This window comes from Ambystoma mexicanum, chromosome 11 (genome assembly GCF_040938575.1).
Source record: "Ambystoma mexicanum isolate Mex_15411 chromosome 11, UKY_AmexF1_1, whole genome shotgun sequence".
In the NCBI taxonomy this organism is placed as follows: Eukaryota; Metazoa; Chordata; class Amphibia; order Caudata; family Ambystomatidae; genus Ambystoma; species Ambystoma mexicanum.
The window spans coordinates 1,217,285,118-1,217,301,724 of record NC_090934.1 but is presented as its reverse complement, the minus strand read 5'-3'; positions in this window follow the sequence as shown (position 1 = coordinate 1,217,301,724).

Sequence of the window (16,607 nt, the reverse complement as noted above, 5' to 3'; positions counted from 1 at the left end):
TTGCACATTACCATATATTTTGCTAGCAAATGTGCACTATGCACCTTATTGCCAAGTTGTACGAGCCTGTATTAATGTTGATTTTGCACTGATGCATCATTTTGCACATTGCCATATATGCTGCTAGCAAATCTGTACTATGCACCTTATTGCGTTGTTGTGCGAGCCTGTAATAATGTTGATTTTGCACTGATTTCTGCCTGTAAATTTGCACTATGCACTTTGCTGCTTTGCTCTCAAACTCAAACTAATATTGACTCTGCACCATGCATTATATTTGCTCTTGAGTTTTAATAATATTATGTGCTTTGATGAAAGCTATGCTTATACTGATGCATCATGCTGCATTTTACCATACATGCTGCCAGCAAAATTTGCACTATGCACTTTATTGGTTGGTTCGTGAACTTGACATAGCATTTTCTGCTCGGCGAATACAACACCTGCTCAAGGCCCCAAAATCGGATGAACATATGTGTGTTTTCTAAAAATTGTATTCTGGCATGTACTAATGAAATACGCTGTACTGTGCTCTTATGGGTTGCCACTTTAATAATGGGGTGATCGATGTGCACTTCATTTATTGGATTATTTTATCTCAGAACCAACTTAATGCTTTAGATATTTGTAGATAATTTGCATCAACTCCATATTGTTTTATGATGACTTACGGCTTTGCAGTGGGGCTAATAGAACAAAACAAATGTGGGAGTTCAGCAAGTAATCGCAGTGCTAACATGTTAATTTTGTCATTTGTTATGCCTTTAAATTATTTAAATGGCACAATTATTGTTCGTATGCCATTCTGCATTTGCAGCTCAAATGGACTGTTACCTCATTGATGTTATATGTTCTAAGATGTCTGCCGACCTACCTGCACTAAGTCCTCCATCCAGCTGTTAGTAGTAGACATAGCAGTAGGACTGTTGTTTGTCCTTTTATTACTGCAGTCTGCATTGTATCTTCACATGTGAACAAGCACCGAGTGGTGCGCGAAACGCGTCGTGTCTAGCAGGATGTACTCTATGGCATCCTGCCTCTGTTGATTCACTGTCACAGACCTACTGCTTGACAGTATGCCTTCTTTTTTAATAATAAACAGCACGTTATGTACTACGAGCTGAGTCAGATTTTTCATCTTTCTGACCTTCAATAGTGGAGATTATTTTGTTTGCCTCGAGTGCGGTTTGTTTTCCTTCTTTCTTGTATATTATATATATAGTAAAAAAACTTTCTTAAAGGGACGTTATGGTTAAGTTGCGCTACTAAAAACCTATGAAATTCAGTGAAAAAAACGTTGTTACAGGGAGGTTATCGTTCCAAGTAAAACTGAAAAAACCCTGAAATTCGCCAGTTATGGTAAGCTAAGCTACCATAACTCGCGCCACCACCGTGCACTGCTAAGACTAACCCCCAGGGTATCATAGATGACTTCACAAACATCATTGATGACATACGATTGCCTTACTTTATTTACATATAACATAGAACATACTGAACCCCCAGCTCGTGATATTGATGTCCGTGGACTGTGCGCATGTCTGCGAACAGACACGGTCAACATCAACACTACCCAAAAACTCAGGGGGTATCTTACATTGTTGTATCATGCAATATAAACACTGAGCAAGTTCAAAAAGCAGCACATGAACACATTATATGTAATAATAAATAAGAAGTGGCACTTATATATGTAAGACATCAACCGTCCACTTAAATAGCATATGTACTAGAATGGAATATACCAAAACAAAAAATATATGCCTCCAAAATAATTACCTCACAGAAACTGCACACCAAAAAGCAACAGCAGACCTACACAACAGTAAAAACAAAACTTACCCGAAACTAGTAAGTAAACTTCATTTTTCTTATATATTTCGAAACTTTCTGTATTAGGTACACTCAAGTCATATATTTCTTTTTACCCAGAAATGTCTAGTACTTTGGAATGGCTTGAAGAAAATTTCCCACTTGATGAAATGAGTGAAGACAGTGATACTAATTGTAGACACTTCTCTACACAAGCCAATTAATAACCATTACTTTATGTGTACTTAACACATTCTTTTTTTTTTAACAGACCATACAAACAGTGAAAATAATATACCAAAAGAGATATTAGGGAGACTGCTCCACCCTAAGCTTGCAAACTTACTAACACCCTCAACCAATGTCCAAACAGCCAGGAACAATGGGACTGTTCCCCTAGCCCAAATACTAGAGATCCCAAAAATGTAGTGGGTTGGGCCCAAGGGACAAAGACTAACAAAACTTTGTAAGCCTCCCCTTTTCCCTCACCTCACACTCGACACGGGAAAAGTGTTGAAAACACTCCAAAAGTGATACATCTGCAGCACAACGCTGCCCCCAGTTCAGGGGTTCAAAAAAGTGCATGTGGGAGGCGCACAAGCACTCCTACGAGGAGCCGCAACCCTCACTATCACGTGTACAAAATGTTGGCTGACCGCATGGATTTCGCCGGCTCCGTGCCATGAAAAAAGTGAAGAAACAAAATAAAATACCCCCATGTTTTCATGCCCAACTGGTCCTCTGTGATCCCTCAGCTTCGTCGCCACTGTTGTGTCTGGCCAGACTGGTTCTCCAGCCCCTGTGAGCGCCCCCAGCCACAGAGCACACACAGAGATGTGCTTGCTGTCGGGGCTCCACAGGAACTCTAACGCGGCCAAGGTAATGCCCCGTTTATTACAAGCACACACGGCTGAGTTGTGTCACTGCTGCGTGTCTGCCCTTATAGGGGCAGGCACCAAATTTGTCTAGATGTTCCTTTGTCATTCATCCGGTCACCCTCTGCCTCTCTCTTCTTGTCGCCTCTTTCTCTTTGCCTGCATTTCTCTGGCCCCCTCTACTTCACTCTTGGTCTCCTGTCACTACATGTCTATTTCTTTGCTATTCCTTTTTTTTCTACCATTCCTACTCTGTGTGCGTTATTTTGTCTCTCTCTGTCTTTTTTGCTTATCTTCTCTTATTTCTCTGTCACTTTCCAACTTGCTCCATTGTGCACTGCCTCCCTCTCGACTCTGCCTATCGACCTCACTCTCTTTCCTCTAGTCTCTCTCTTTCCTGTTGTTTCTCTATTAGTCTTTCTCTCTTTCCTGTTGTTTCTCTCTCTTTCTTTCCTGTTGTTTTTCTCTGTTAATCTGTCACTCCTTGCTGTTGTTTCTCTCTCACACACACCTCTCTTGCTCAGTCTCTCTTCTCTCTGCTGTTTTCTCTTTTTCGTTCATCTTTGCCTGTCCCACTTTGTGTTTGCTTTTTCTACCTGTCATGGTCTCTGATCTCTGCCTGTCTCTGTGCTCTCTCTTCACCCCTTCACTTCCTTTGCTCGAGAGAGCTGCTGCAGGTCACTCTCTGGACAGGAGCGAAGTGTGGAAATATGTCAGAAGTGAGAGGGGATGGGGGATTTTTGGGGATTTACCCAGAGTTCACTCTATTGTATCATGTGGCTGCCTGCATGGGAGGGAACCTCTCCGAATAATTTGAGATGGATTATAAGTGTCTCTCTCTGTTCGACCTCTGCCTGTCTCCCGTTCACTGTCTCTACTCCATCAGTTTCTCATCATGTTTATGTTACTATCTCTCTTTGCATCTCTCTCTCTCTCTTTCACTCATCCTTTCCTCAATGTTTCCGCTCTCTCTGCCTCTTCTTGGCAGTACCCCTCTCGTACTCTCTCTCCTCTCGTGTCTCTCTGTTGTTATTGGTCTTTCTGTACTGTCTCTGATCTGCAATCTTTCCTTATTTGTATCCAACATTCACTGTCTACTCTCTGCCTGCCTCTCTTCTATGTTCCTCTCCATTACACTGTCCTCTCTGCATCTCTTCTCTGCTGTCTCATCACCTCCTTCTCTTCTCTGAAGATCTCTTGCACCTGCTTTACTGTTGCCTCTCTGCCTGTCTCTCTTCTGTGTCCCTCCCACTTTCCTTTCTTCCTTTATTCTTTGATGCCTTGTCATCTCCCTCTCTACTCTGCAGATCTCTAGGACCCGTCTCACTGTCTCCTCTGTGCCTGCCTCTCTTCTGTGTCCCTCTCACTCACACCCTCCTCTCTGCTTTTCTTCCATATCTTGTCTGTCTCCCCCTCTCTACGCTGAAGATCTCTTGTACCTGCCTCACAGTCTCCTCTCTGCCTGCCCCTCTTCTGTGTCCCTCTCCCTCCCACTCCCCTCTCTGCTTCTCTTCTCTGCTGTATGGTCTCTCTCTCTTTTATCTACAGATCTCTTGGACCTGCCTCGGTGCATCCTCTCCGCCTGCCTCTCTTCTGTGTTCCTCTTGCTTCTATTCTCCTCTCTGCTTCTCTTCTCTGCTGTCTCGTCATCTCCCTCTCTTCTCTGCAGATTTCTTGGACCTGCCTCACTGTCTTCTCTCTGCCTGTCTCTCTTCTGTGTCCCTCTCCCTCCGACTCTCCTCTCCGCTTCTCTTCTCTGCTGTCTTGTCTCTCCCTCTTTTCTCTGCAGTTCTCTTGGACCCGCCTCACTGTTGCCTCTCTGCCTGTTGCTCTTCTGGGTCCCTCTCCCTCCTGCTCCCCTCTCTGTTTCTCTTTGCTGCTGTCTCGTCATCTCCCTCTTTTCTCTGTAGCTCTCTGGGACCTGCCTCACTGTCTCCTCTCTGCCTGCCTCTCTTCTGTGTCCCTCTCGCTTCCACTCTCCTCTCTGCTTCTCTTCTCGGCTGTCTCGTCATCTCCCTCTCTTCTCTGCAGATCTCTTGAACCTGCCTCACAGTCTCCTCTTTGCCTGCCTCTCTTATGTGTCCCTCTCCCTCTGACTTCCCTCTCTGCTTCTCTTTTCTGCTGTCTGGTCCTTCCCTCTTTTCTCTACAGATCTCTTGTACCCAGCTCACAGTCTCCTCTCTACTTTCCTCTTCCTCTTCTCTGCCATTGTTGTGTCTCTCCCTCTTTGCTTGTCCCTTTCCTTTCTCATGCTCTCCTCTCGCTCTCTCTTCCCTACCTTCTTGTGTACTTCTCTCTGTTTCTTCTTTTTCACCGCCCCCACCCATCCTAAACCCCATTCCGGGCAGACCCGAAGACCCCTCTGGTCTAAGATGAAGTGACTGATGGAGGGTGTACCTTTTATTATTTGCCAGCATAGTAATTGGAAATTCTCCCTCTCTCTTGTTATTTTTCCAGTGTTGGTTACCTTTTTTGAAAGGCAAATACTCATATGTCTTGTGCACTTTCTTCTAAAGGGAAAGGTCAATAGAACTAAATTTGTATATTTTCACTCTAAGATATGTTCACTTACTGTGAATATACTAAGTGAACATATCTGAGAGTGTGAAATATACACATTTAGGTCAATTGACAGCTTTTGATTTCTGCTACGGGGAGAGATTACTGCACTGTGTGACGCGGGGGAGCTGTACCCATCTCCAGGTCGAAACAATACATTTTATAGCACATTATGCAGGAGGAATAGAAAAAAGCCATATGATTTACAGGAAGTGTTAAACATATAACATTTCAGCAACAGTCACCTAACCTGCTGAGTTGCCTTTGTAGCATTCTGCTATAGGATCCCCTGCTACTCCCTTACCCATAAAGCAGATTAGGCCTGCCCACCCCCTCCAATCAAACATCCGTTGGTCCATTAATTTTGAAGTGAGCAGCATTTGCTGATTTTGCAAGATGCATGATACCTTTTCACTAAGCCTGAATCCAGGAGGAGAGGAGAAATATTCCTTACATAACCAGTGATTTAGATGAGCATGGCAAGGAGAACATGTGCACCTATGCTCTCTGTCCCCATGTACGCAGTACCTATGCACAATTTATTGAGACCCTCACAATGCCCTCACTTTTATTGTTTAGGACTTGAACCCTGCTCATTTTGTTAACATTAATGCTTACTTCCCTGCCTCAACACCTCCCTGGTAAATATGTTCTATGGCACAGTAAGGCAATCCTGCAGTAGGCACAACCTGCCCCGACAGCCCTAGGGCCAATCCCTGCCCTGACATGACATCGTTGGATTTTGCTTGGAGTTCATTTCTTTTGACAGCCAAAACAATCCCTATGTATAGCTTCTGAAATAAATGCATATTGCTAGTTTGGACACTATGGACAAATATATTCACAATAAAAATAAAAACTATTGGGAAATGCCTGCAAAAACAGCAGTTGACTTCAGTTAGCAAAATAGAATCACTATATGTTTACAAATGCCTTCCACAGTCAGATGATCTTTGTCAAATAAGAGTTCCAAAAAGTCCTTCAACAAACAATATTTTATTCCAGTTACATCTGGGAAGAGATGTGTTTAAGTTCCTCAATTGCAGACTAGTTTCAATCCTGTCTTCTCCACTTAACCAACGCGTGTACTCCATGCCAAATCCTTTTATCTCGCTGTCCCTTGTCTGCCAAAATTAAAGTCTATTTAAGGTATTTAGCTCACACTGTCTGCTACTTCAAAAAAGTCTCACTCCTGATATTTCCAAGAAGGTAATTGTTAATAGTGACAATTCCTATACTAGACCTCATTTTATTTCTCTCGTGCCTTACTCATGGCAAAATGTTTGTATTTAACTTCCCACTATACTGTTGTGCATTGAAATCTCAGTACATAATAACTCTCCATATATATATGTATAAACATTGTGTGCTGAGCCGTGGCGTGATGTGCCACGTGCTCGCTCTTACCACACTCCTTTGCTGAACTCTCTGGAGTGATTTGCCAACCAGTGGGTGTTGATTAGATTAGATAGCTCTCAGATTGTCACACCGTTTGAATTCTGTCCTTGCTGTTTCAAGTGCACTGTTGATGTCTATGAATTTCCCGGGCAATGACTGGTATATAATATAGATGCATCTCCTGGTGCAGAGTACTGCCAGCTCATTTACACCCACCACACATTGTGCAGGTTTTTCACCTTTTTTTACCACTTACGTGAAACGGAGCAAACCAAGGTATGGTGCTGGATTCCTTTTAAGAATGCATGAAGTCAATTTTTCATCACTTTTAAGTTTACTCATATTTTGTGTGTTAATGTAAACAGTGTACATGTCACATACAGTATAGCTCTTTCGTCTGCTCTTCTAGTTTGCGGAGGCTGCTCAGTTCAAGTAATAAGGCACAGAGGGAGAGGTTTGGAGGTAAAAAGAACAGACAATGGGGAGTTCTTACCACTGAACACCTTTTTCTATTACTTTTATTTGACTTTATTAGATCTTTTGCAGCACGATCCTGCCACTGTTAGGCCAAGAGTAAGTGCAGACATATGAAACCAGTCTAGCCATTTCTTTCAATGGCATGGCATGTTGTATTGGGGATCTTTGATAAAACATGCATGATACGTTTTATTATAGTCTGGCATTTCAGTGCAGCTAGTCTAGCCATTACCTATTTTGGTATGACATTTTGTATTGGGCATCTTTGATAAAGCAAGCTTGATAAGTGTTATTATGTAGGTAGACGGGCATTTTGGTGTAGCCAGTTTAGACATGTATTCATACTGTGGCATGCATTTTTTATGGTAAAGCCAACTAGAGTAAGTTCTTGCATCAGTCTATTGCCGAATATTTACGGACCAAACATTGACATGTTTTCTTATAGTATCATTACTGGCATAATGTGCAAAGCAAACATGAGTATGTTCTTATATGGAAATACTAGGGTATAATGGTGCAGTCAGCATGGAAATGTATGGGCACAGCCCGTGTGGAACATGTTTTATACTGGCACATATTGTGGGAAAAGGCATTATGAAAATGTGTTGGAGAAATGCTCCTGTGCACTGTTGGTGACTTACATCTATTAGATTGCGTCATGAGTTACCATTCAAAACCCAATTGAAAGCTGTCTTTTTGCCCATTTTTAAAACAATGTGTGCACTAAAATGCACTGTTGTAATCCATAAATAAAAAAGGATGTTCCACAGGGACTCCCCACCCCCTCCTTGATTGGTTCGGGCATCCTTGTTACACTCAATCACTATGGCATATCTGGGAGAAATATTTACGCCCCTACACTTAAAAAATTCACCAGCTGCCACTGCTTGCAGGTAAGGCTTCACTCACTTCACAAATCTCAATGGCTGCCCTTGAACCATGCAATACTTCGGGGTCTGATTCCCCTCGTCAGCAGGGAAGTTACTTCTGTGCTGAAACCTCATGGCACCAGCAGCCCTGGCAGCACCATGTGTCGAGCCTCTGGCCCCTGGTGATAGTGTTGTGCAGGAGGACCACGGATTCTCCCGATACCACGCTTGGGCCCAGCCCCCTGAGTCACCTCCCCCACACACACACCCATAGCGCCAGGCAGGGGTACTGCCACACTTCTCAATCCAGCCTGCACATGAGGGCTGCACACCACATGTGCATGGCACCATTTTCTCTGAAGTTAAACCCAAGGGCCAATCTTGTAGACCGTTCACATGGGCTACAAGTTGCACACATCAGTGTAGGATGAGAGTAGTTGCACATTTTGTGTTACACACATTCAGTATTTGCCTGGAGAGTGCATCATTGTCATGGGGTTCAACTCATGCAAGTGCAGCCCACATCTGCACTCATCAATCTCATGTATATTTGATATTATAGAAGGCCTTCACTGAAATTAGTCCAAAGAGCTGGCCTTACACCAGCTTCAGTTTATGGAATGGGATCATGGAGTTTCTTCTCTTGCCTGTAAGAATTCTAGCAAAGGAGCTTAACGTAGTACGTTAGCAAAGTACAAAGTAGGAAGCATGTTTCTCTGGGATTATCCATGCTTTCTTTTGGAAAGTCTCCCTTTCCTGTGTTTTTTGTTTTGTTTTTTTCTTATTTTACTTCTAAAATCTTCACATAACCTTCTCCAAAGCAACCCTTATGTTCCAAAATAGCATGGCATTTCCCATTAAAGATAAAGAAATGCCATCTTCTTTAAAATAAACAGCATTACCAGAATCAATGTTCTCATTATTACAAAAGAACATACCAGCTCAAAGCATGGAAGCAAACATGCCTCGGTTGATTGCACACCTAGCAATGTTTTGCTGAGGACAAAAAACAGAACTATAGTCCCATATTGCTCTAGGTACTGAACCAGAACAAATAACTTGGCATTTAGAAGGACTTTCATTACTGCTTGAACCAAGTGTTCCAAATCTGCCAACAAAGTAGGGGCATTGACATAGCCCAAAGGCAAAACACCACAGTTCAAAACTACCACATGGGGACTGTTCATCCTGCCCATATCTTCACAAATTTGTACAATTCCCTGCACATTGAAATCAGGCACAGTGCTCCAAACCACCTCCACTCCTTTAACATCAAAATTGTTTGCCACATTCCTGCATTTAGCATACTGCTCCAAACCATGCACAAACATATCTCCAACCACCAACCCCCTGACTTTCTCCACCTCTGCCATCTTCACTACACACAGCCTCTTTCAAAACAAATCCACAACCCCAACACTTGATTGGCTAATCCCTACAGTCCCCTTTCCATGCTGGATTTGCTGAAAACCTCCGGATCTGGCACGCCCTGTCCGCAGACAGCCACAATGTCAGCGGAGCACACCACTCTTAGGCTGCCTTTCTACCCTTTCCACTTCACTCTATGTACCATTCCCTCATTGGATACAGCTAAGCAGTCACACAACCATCCACCAATCACATCCAAGAACTATACATCTAACTCCATCATCATAGTTCAGCACTTCAGATGTACTGTTGATCACTCTGAGTACAAGTCTCATGTCATTGGGAAGCACCTACTATAAAAACTACTGTATAGGTCTCCAAGATTTCTACTTGCAGCTTCATGCATATCCACATGTATGAATAAAAACTACAGGTATGCATATTTTCTGCACAGTACATGTACAGCTCTTGTATAAATGCATATACACAGGGTAACTGCCACTTAACCTGTATAACCTACAAAATAAACTTACTGTCATTTTTCCCATCTGCTATAATCAACTGTCACTTGCAAACCTGTCTACTCTCCAACAGCTATCTATCTAAAAAAGTGTAATTTCATATTAAAAGATGGGAGATATAACACTATAATTGTAGCTCCCAGCTGAAACAACACCACTGCCTCTACATCACATCCTTCTGCTTTATTACCCACACCTTCACAAATGTATATATTCCATGCTTTTCTATAACATTTCTGCCATTTACCCTATTAAAATAGCAAAATAAGTATATGATTATTTCTTCTATCTCCTAACATCCAATAACACAGCCTTATGAAGCCAAGTGAGTTTCATATGCTTAGTATTATACTCATTTGAAAAGCATGTTCAACTAATAGATTCTAAGTAAAATATACAGGCTGCCCATAGGCAAATGAAACTGCATGTACATGATATGTTCAGTTATCAAAAACACAAGTACTACAAAAACATAGAAATCAACTTCTAAATTAACAAAAGTGTTATAAGCACACAAAATTACTAATTTATTTCTTCTACAATTGCAGTGAAGGCCACTCTCCTGAAAAGCATTCTGCCTGTAGAAGAGGTCCCAGATATGGCCTGCACTCCAGCTACCCATTTCGAGATAGCAGAAGCATAATCGCCAAGATACGTGACGTATTAGGAGCAAATGAACCAACAGAGAGCCACGGTAGGGCTCTGTCCAGTACCCATCAGAAGGACTTGTATACCTATTGAAGCACCAATAACCAGACAACCATGGGCTGCAAGGTACCCGTTGAGACAACCATACCAACAGCTGACACGAAATGAAGAATACTTACAAACTGTCCCAGAAGAGACCGAAGGGACCCTAATTGAAGGCAAATGGTGACGACACAATGGCCCGGACAGACGGTCAGATGAAAGAAATGACAACCAAAAGGGAGATAAAACAAAGACGAAATGTTGCGAATCATGATGTAATGGACATAGAAGAAGAAACAATCCTGAATTTTAAAGAAATGTAACCATTGAAAGCGGGATGGAAATGTGTAACTGGCCAATTGCTTGTAAATAGGCTTGGAACGCAAGAAGCGAAGGAAATGGCACTGCTTTCAATGCTTAGTAGAAGAATAGAGCGGCAAGCGCCAACTATATACGTATATATGTCTACCTCAAGAAGCACATTATACAAGTGCGACTCCATTTTACGAAAGCAGAATTAAGCCCAGGATGGTAGGGGGCGTAACAGGCCAGGATTCATGTACCAGCACAAAGTCGGACAAAATAACAGAAACAAAACTTAACAAGAAGCAGCTCATGGCTAGGAATTCGAGGTCAACCTAAGGAAGGGAGGAGAGCATCAACTCTGAAGAATTGATACCTAAGAGCATAGAAGCCTGCTCCGTGAAGGTCGAGATAAGGAGGCCCAGGCAGGTGACAAGGCTGAACAAAGAATCAAATACGCAAATAGATGGAAAATGAAGCAGCTTCGCAGTGTACTGACACGTGACCAGCCAAGCGCAAAGAGGTACCAACGTCTGATGTCACCCAAAACCGGAGGATGCTGTAACGCCCACCTGGTTCCCACGGGGGCGCTGATATAGTCGGGATTACTGCGGCCTCTTCTAGCGTGATGCGCAGGACCCGGAACACCGATTGGACAGGACCTCCAAATCGTGCTTCCTTGGCCTGTAGGAATATCCTTCTGCAGATGAGAAAGGGGATTAACAGTCTGCAGAATGGTGTGCTAGCTCACCCCTTCACCCCTCCGTTCCTCTCTATTCCTCCAAACCCGGTTTAAGCTCACCTTATGGTTTGGAAGGTTGAACTCTCCATCCTGCTTCTGGTGCAGGGGCGCGTGTTCGTCCAGTTACTTCACTGGTTTTCAGAATGGCGCTGGCAAAATCCACTTGACTTTCCTGAGCGATGCGCCGTAAGTATGAAAGTTAAAAGTTCAAGTGAGGCCCCCTTTATGCTGTCTTTCTCACCTGTGATCTGTCCTTTATTTCGGGTGCAGAATGAAGGCGATGCGTCGAGGGGTTAACCTGCCGAGGTGAGTAGTAATGAGGGCGATCCCTCTAGATGTCCTTATCATTCCTTTGAAATGTCTCTAGTCCTTTCCCCATAGGGGCCGGGGTACGGTACCTGCCAACGGGGCGGCGCCGACCCGAAATGTGGAGGAAAAGCCGGTAAGTATTATGGCTGTTAATCAGGCTTTCCTTCTGTGTGTCCGTCTGCTCACCTTTTGTTTCTTCCTCTCTCCCCTAGGTGCAGAGATGTGGCGTCCGATGCTGACAGCCGCGATGGAGCCGGGAGATGTCTCGAGGACAGGACAGGTGAGTGAAGCGTGGCGCTGCAGCGAGCAACGCGATGCTTTTAAATTGAAGTCTTCCTTCAGGGATGCTGGCGAGAAGATTCCGGATGCAGGTAAGAAGCTTGAAATAATCCTTGGTTTTCACCTTTCTCTTCTCTTCCTTCCTTGCAGGTCTTCCAGGTTCAAGACGGGCGTGGCTGTAGTCTAGGAGCAGGAGCAGACACGGTGAGCGTTAAGCTGCAGGAAGCAGAACAATGCGAAGCATGAGCTGCTGTCTGGGCGTGGCTTAAATAGCCTCCAAAGAAGTCCCAGGTATGTATCCTTCCCCAACTAGGTATGTATCCTTCCCTGGCCACGCCCAAGTGAAAAAATAGTCCCTATGAAAAAATAGTCCCTTTCAGGTCTCAGGGAGGCCTGAAGCATGCAGCATGGTCTGCATCAGGTAAGTGCACAAAACACCTCCCTTTATGAGCCTGGCACCTATGGCGCCAGGACTGATGTCCAACATGAGCCTGGCACCAAAGGTGCCAGGACTGAATCCAAAGAGGACATGATGCCTGCTTCCGGGGGTGCTGGGCCTGGCCTGATGCTCCGGGGGTAGGCATCATGACAGCACTCCCCCCCAAGGCCCCTCCCAAGGTCGTTCCTTCTGGAGGTTTCGGTTTGTTTGGGAAATTCCGATGGAACCTTTTTACCAGCCGAGGTCATGTACGTGATCACTGGGTTCCCAAGACCTTTCCTGAGGCCCGTACCCTTTCCAATCAATTAGATAGAAAAGCTTTGATTTTAAGATTTTGGAATCCAAAATGTTCTTTACTTCGAAGTCTGGCTCTCCATCTATCAGGATTGGGTCTGGTGGCTTTATTAATCTGGTTCCTGGTTGTACTGGTTTCAAAAGTGACACATGAAAAACAGGGTGAATCCGCATGTTGGCTGGTAGATCGAGCTTGACTGCTACTGGGTTAATTATAGCTTTGATTGAGTAAGGGCCTAAATACCTTGGATTAAAAGTTCGAGGTCCCTTGAGCGATAAGTGTTTGGTAGCCAACCATACTTGATCCCCAATTTGGTATGGAGGCGCCTCCTTTCGATGTAGATCCGCATTCTTTTTGTATTTCTCTTTCGCATGTTGCAAATGTGCAGTTGCATCCTTGAAGGCTTGAGTTATCGTAGAATGCAAATGATCCGCTGCGGGCATTTCAAGGCTCGAAGGTGAGTCCAAGTCTGAAGTACGAGGGTGATGTCCATATAGGGTAAAAAAGGGGCTTTGACCCGTTCCAGAGTGTATCGAGTTATTATAAGCATATTCAGCCACCCACAGAATATCCTTCCAATTACCCTCCGATTGGTGCAACATACATCGTAGAAATTGTTCAAGGGTCTGGTTCGTTCTCTCCGTCTGACCATCGGTCTGTGGGTGGTGGCTGGTCGAGAGTCTTATGTCGATTTGTGCCAGCTGACAACACTTTTTCCAAAAATGAGAAATAAACTGGCTTCCCCGATCGGAGACTAGTATGGACGGGAATCCATGCAAACGGATGATATTCACGAGGAATTCCTTGGCAAGAGCAAAGGCTGAAGGTAATCCTTTCAACGGAATAAAGTGGGCCATTTTGGAAAATAAATCCACCACAACCAGAATAGTATTGTAACCATTACAAGAGGGCAGGTCCGTGATAAAATGTAGTGACAGGGTGTGCCAAGGTGCTGTTGGAATGTCTAAGGGCTGAAGAAGACCGGCGGGTCTTGTCTTTTGACCTTTGTTTTGGGCACAAACTCCACAGGACATCACGAAAGATTTAATATCCTTTCGCCAGGAAGGTCACCAGAATTGTCGTCTAACCTTTTCCTCAGTTTTGGCAATGCCAGGATGTCCTTCCATCAGGGTGTCATGATGACGGGAAATAACCAGTTCTTGCAATTCCTTTTCTGGCAAAAATAAGCGTCCTTGGAAGTAAGGTAAGCCATCCTTGACTGAAAAGTTAGACCCCTTTTTGATCCAATCCTGCAAGGCTGAAGAGTCCAGGACTTGTTTTACTCGTGCTTGAATGTCTTCAAGGGTTTGTAAAGTGGTTATTCCCAAAATTCTTTGTTCGGGAATTATCGGCACAGGTTCTGAGTTTGTGTCTATTTCTTCCATTCCAATTCGGGATAGAGCGTCTGCCTTACCATTCTTAGAACCGGGGCGGTAGGTGATTACAAAATCGAACTCAGCAAAGAACAAAGCCCATCAGAGCTGTCGACACGATTGGGCCTTGGCAGTTTTTTAAATATTGTAAATTTCGGTGATCAGTGATCACGGTGATGGTATGCCAGGCGCCGAGGAGATAATGCCGTCAAGCCTTAAAGGCGGACTTAATGGCTAATAGTTCCTTATCGGTAATCGCATAATTTATCTCCGGGGGTGAGAACTTTCTGGACCAAAATGCTACGGGGTGCAGTTGGTTGGTTTCAGGGTCTCTCTGAGACAGGACAGCTCCCATGGCTAAGCTGGACGCGTCGGTTTCGACTATATATGGGAGATCAGGACGCGGGTGCTTCAAAATAGGTGCGGACGTGAACTTAGCTTTCAACTCCTGAAATGCCTGTTCGGCTTCCTCAGTCCATTCAAAACGTTTATTTTTTCGCAAGAGTGCAGTGATGGGTTGCACCACATGTGAAAACTCTGGGATAAACCTGCAATAAAAGTTGGCAAAACCAAGCATGCTTTGGACACCTTTCACTGAACTAGGTGATGACCATTTGAGGATGGCATCCACTTTCCGTGAATCCATTCGGACCCCTTTAGGTGTCAGGATGAATCCGAGAAACTCAACCTCGGTGGTATGGAAAACACATTTTTCCAGCTTGGCAAACAGTTTGTGCTGGCGCAGTTTCTCTAGGACGGCCCTGACATGTTTTCTGTGATCAGATTCCGAAGAGGAGTACACAAGAATGTCATCGATATACACGATAACACAGACATCGATGAGTTCCCGAAGGACATCATTCATGAAGAATTGGAAGGCAGCAGGCGCGTTGCACAACCCTAAAGGCATCACCTGGTATTCGAATAGTCCATATTTTGTACGGAAGGCCGTTTTCCATTCGTCGCCTTCTTTTACTCGTACCAGATGATAAGCCCCCCGGAGATCTAACTTGGTGTATACGAAAGCGTCCTTCACCTGGTCAAGGAGTTCAGGGATCAGAGGCAGAGGGTAACGATTTTTAACAGTTATCTGGTTCAATGCGCGGTAATCGATACAAGTCCTAAGGTCGCCCTCTTTATTAGGCACGAAGAACAAAGCTGAAGATGCCGGGGACTTTGATGGGCGAATGAAACCATTGGCGAGTTATTGATCTAAATATTGTCTCAAATGCAGATTCTCAGGTTCAGTAAGGGCATAAATCCTGCTACAAGGGGGTTGTGCACCGGGCACCAGATCGATTTGGCAATCGTACGATCTGTGGGGAGGTAACGTGTTGGCCTGTTCCTTTTGGAAGACGTCCTGAAAGTCTTGGTACTCTGGAGGTAGTTGCACAGGGACAGAGGTTACTGATGCTAGATTAATCTTTGGATTTTCTGGGTAGCAGGTTTGTGCACAATCCGGGAAGGTTATTCTTTTCGCTCGCCAATCAATTTGAGGATTATGTGTCTCTAACCAAGGGACTCCGAGAATAAGCTGAAGCTGTGGAGCCTTGATCACATCAAACACAACTGCCTCCCGATGGCCATCCGGACCTACAAGTGTCACCTCAGCTGTGGAATGTGTTACCGGTCCAGAGGCAATTTCGGTTCCATCTACAGTGGTGATGACATCTTTGCTGGTTTTAGGATGCAGAGGGAGGTTTATCCTAGAGACCAATTCTCGATCCACATAGTTTCCTATAGCCCCGCTATCGATGTATGCCTTTATAGCATGCAACCGTTTTGGCTGTTCCGGATCTATGAGGACCATTGGCACAATGAAATGCGAGGTCTGAGAGTTAGTTTTCAAGCTCAGCAAGCGGACCCCTACGCTTGCCGGGCGTGGTCGTTTCCCGATACAGAGTTTCCATGGATTTTATCAGAGGCTCCTACCACCTTCTTGGGCGGCTTAACCGGGCAATCTCGTAGTAAGTGTCCTGAGGACCCACAATAAAGGCATAATTGCATCTGTCGTCTTCCTTCCCGTTCTTTTTTTGTTAGGGGTCCTTTAACTCCTCCGATTTGCATAGGCTCCGAGGCATCAGCCCCCGTGGGGTTAGCGTGGGTTTTGGCCCACACCCGGGTTTCAAACTTGGACCGATCTGATTTTCTGTTTTGCAGCCTGTGTTCCAACTGGACCACTAAGTCTATATATTCAGTGCATTCTTGGGGCGGATTTACAACTTGTGCCAGGACATCTTTAAGTTCTCCGCGTAGACCTCGATTGAATAACGTGATTCTTTTATCCTCTGGCCAACC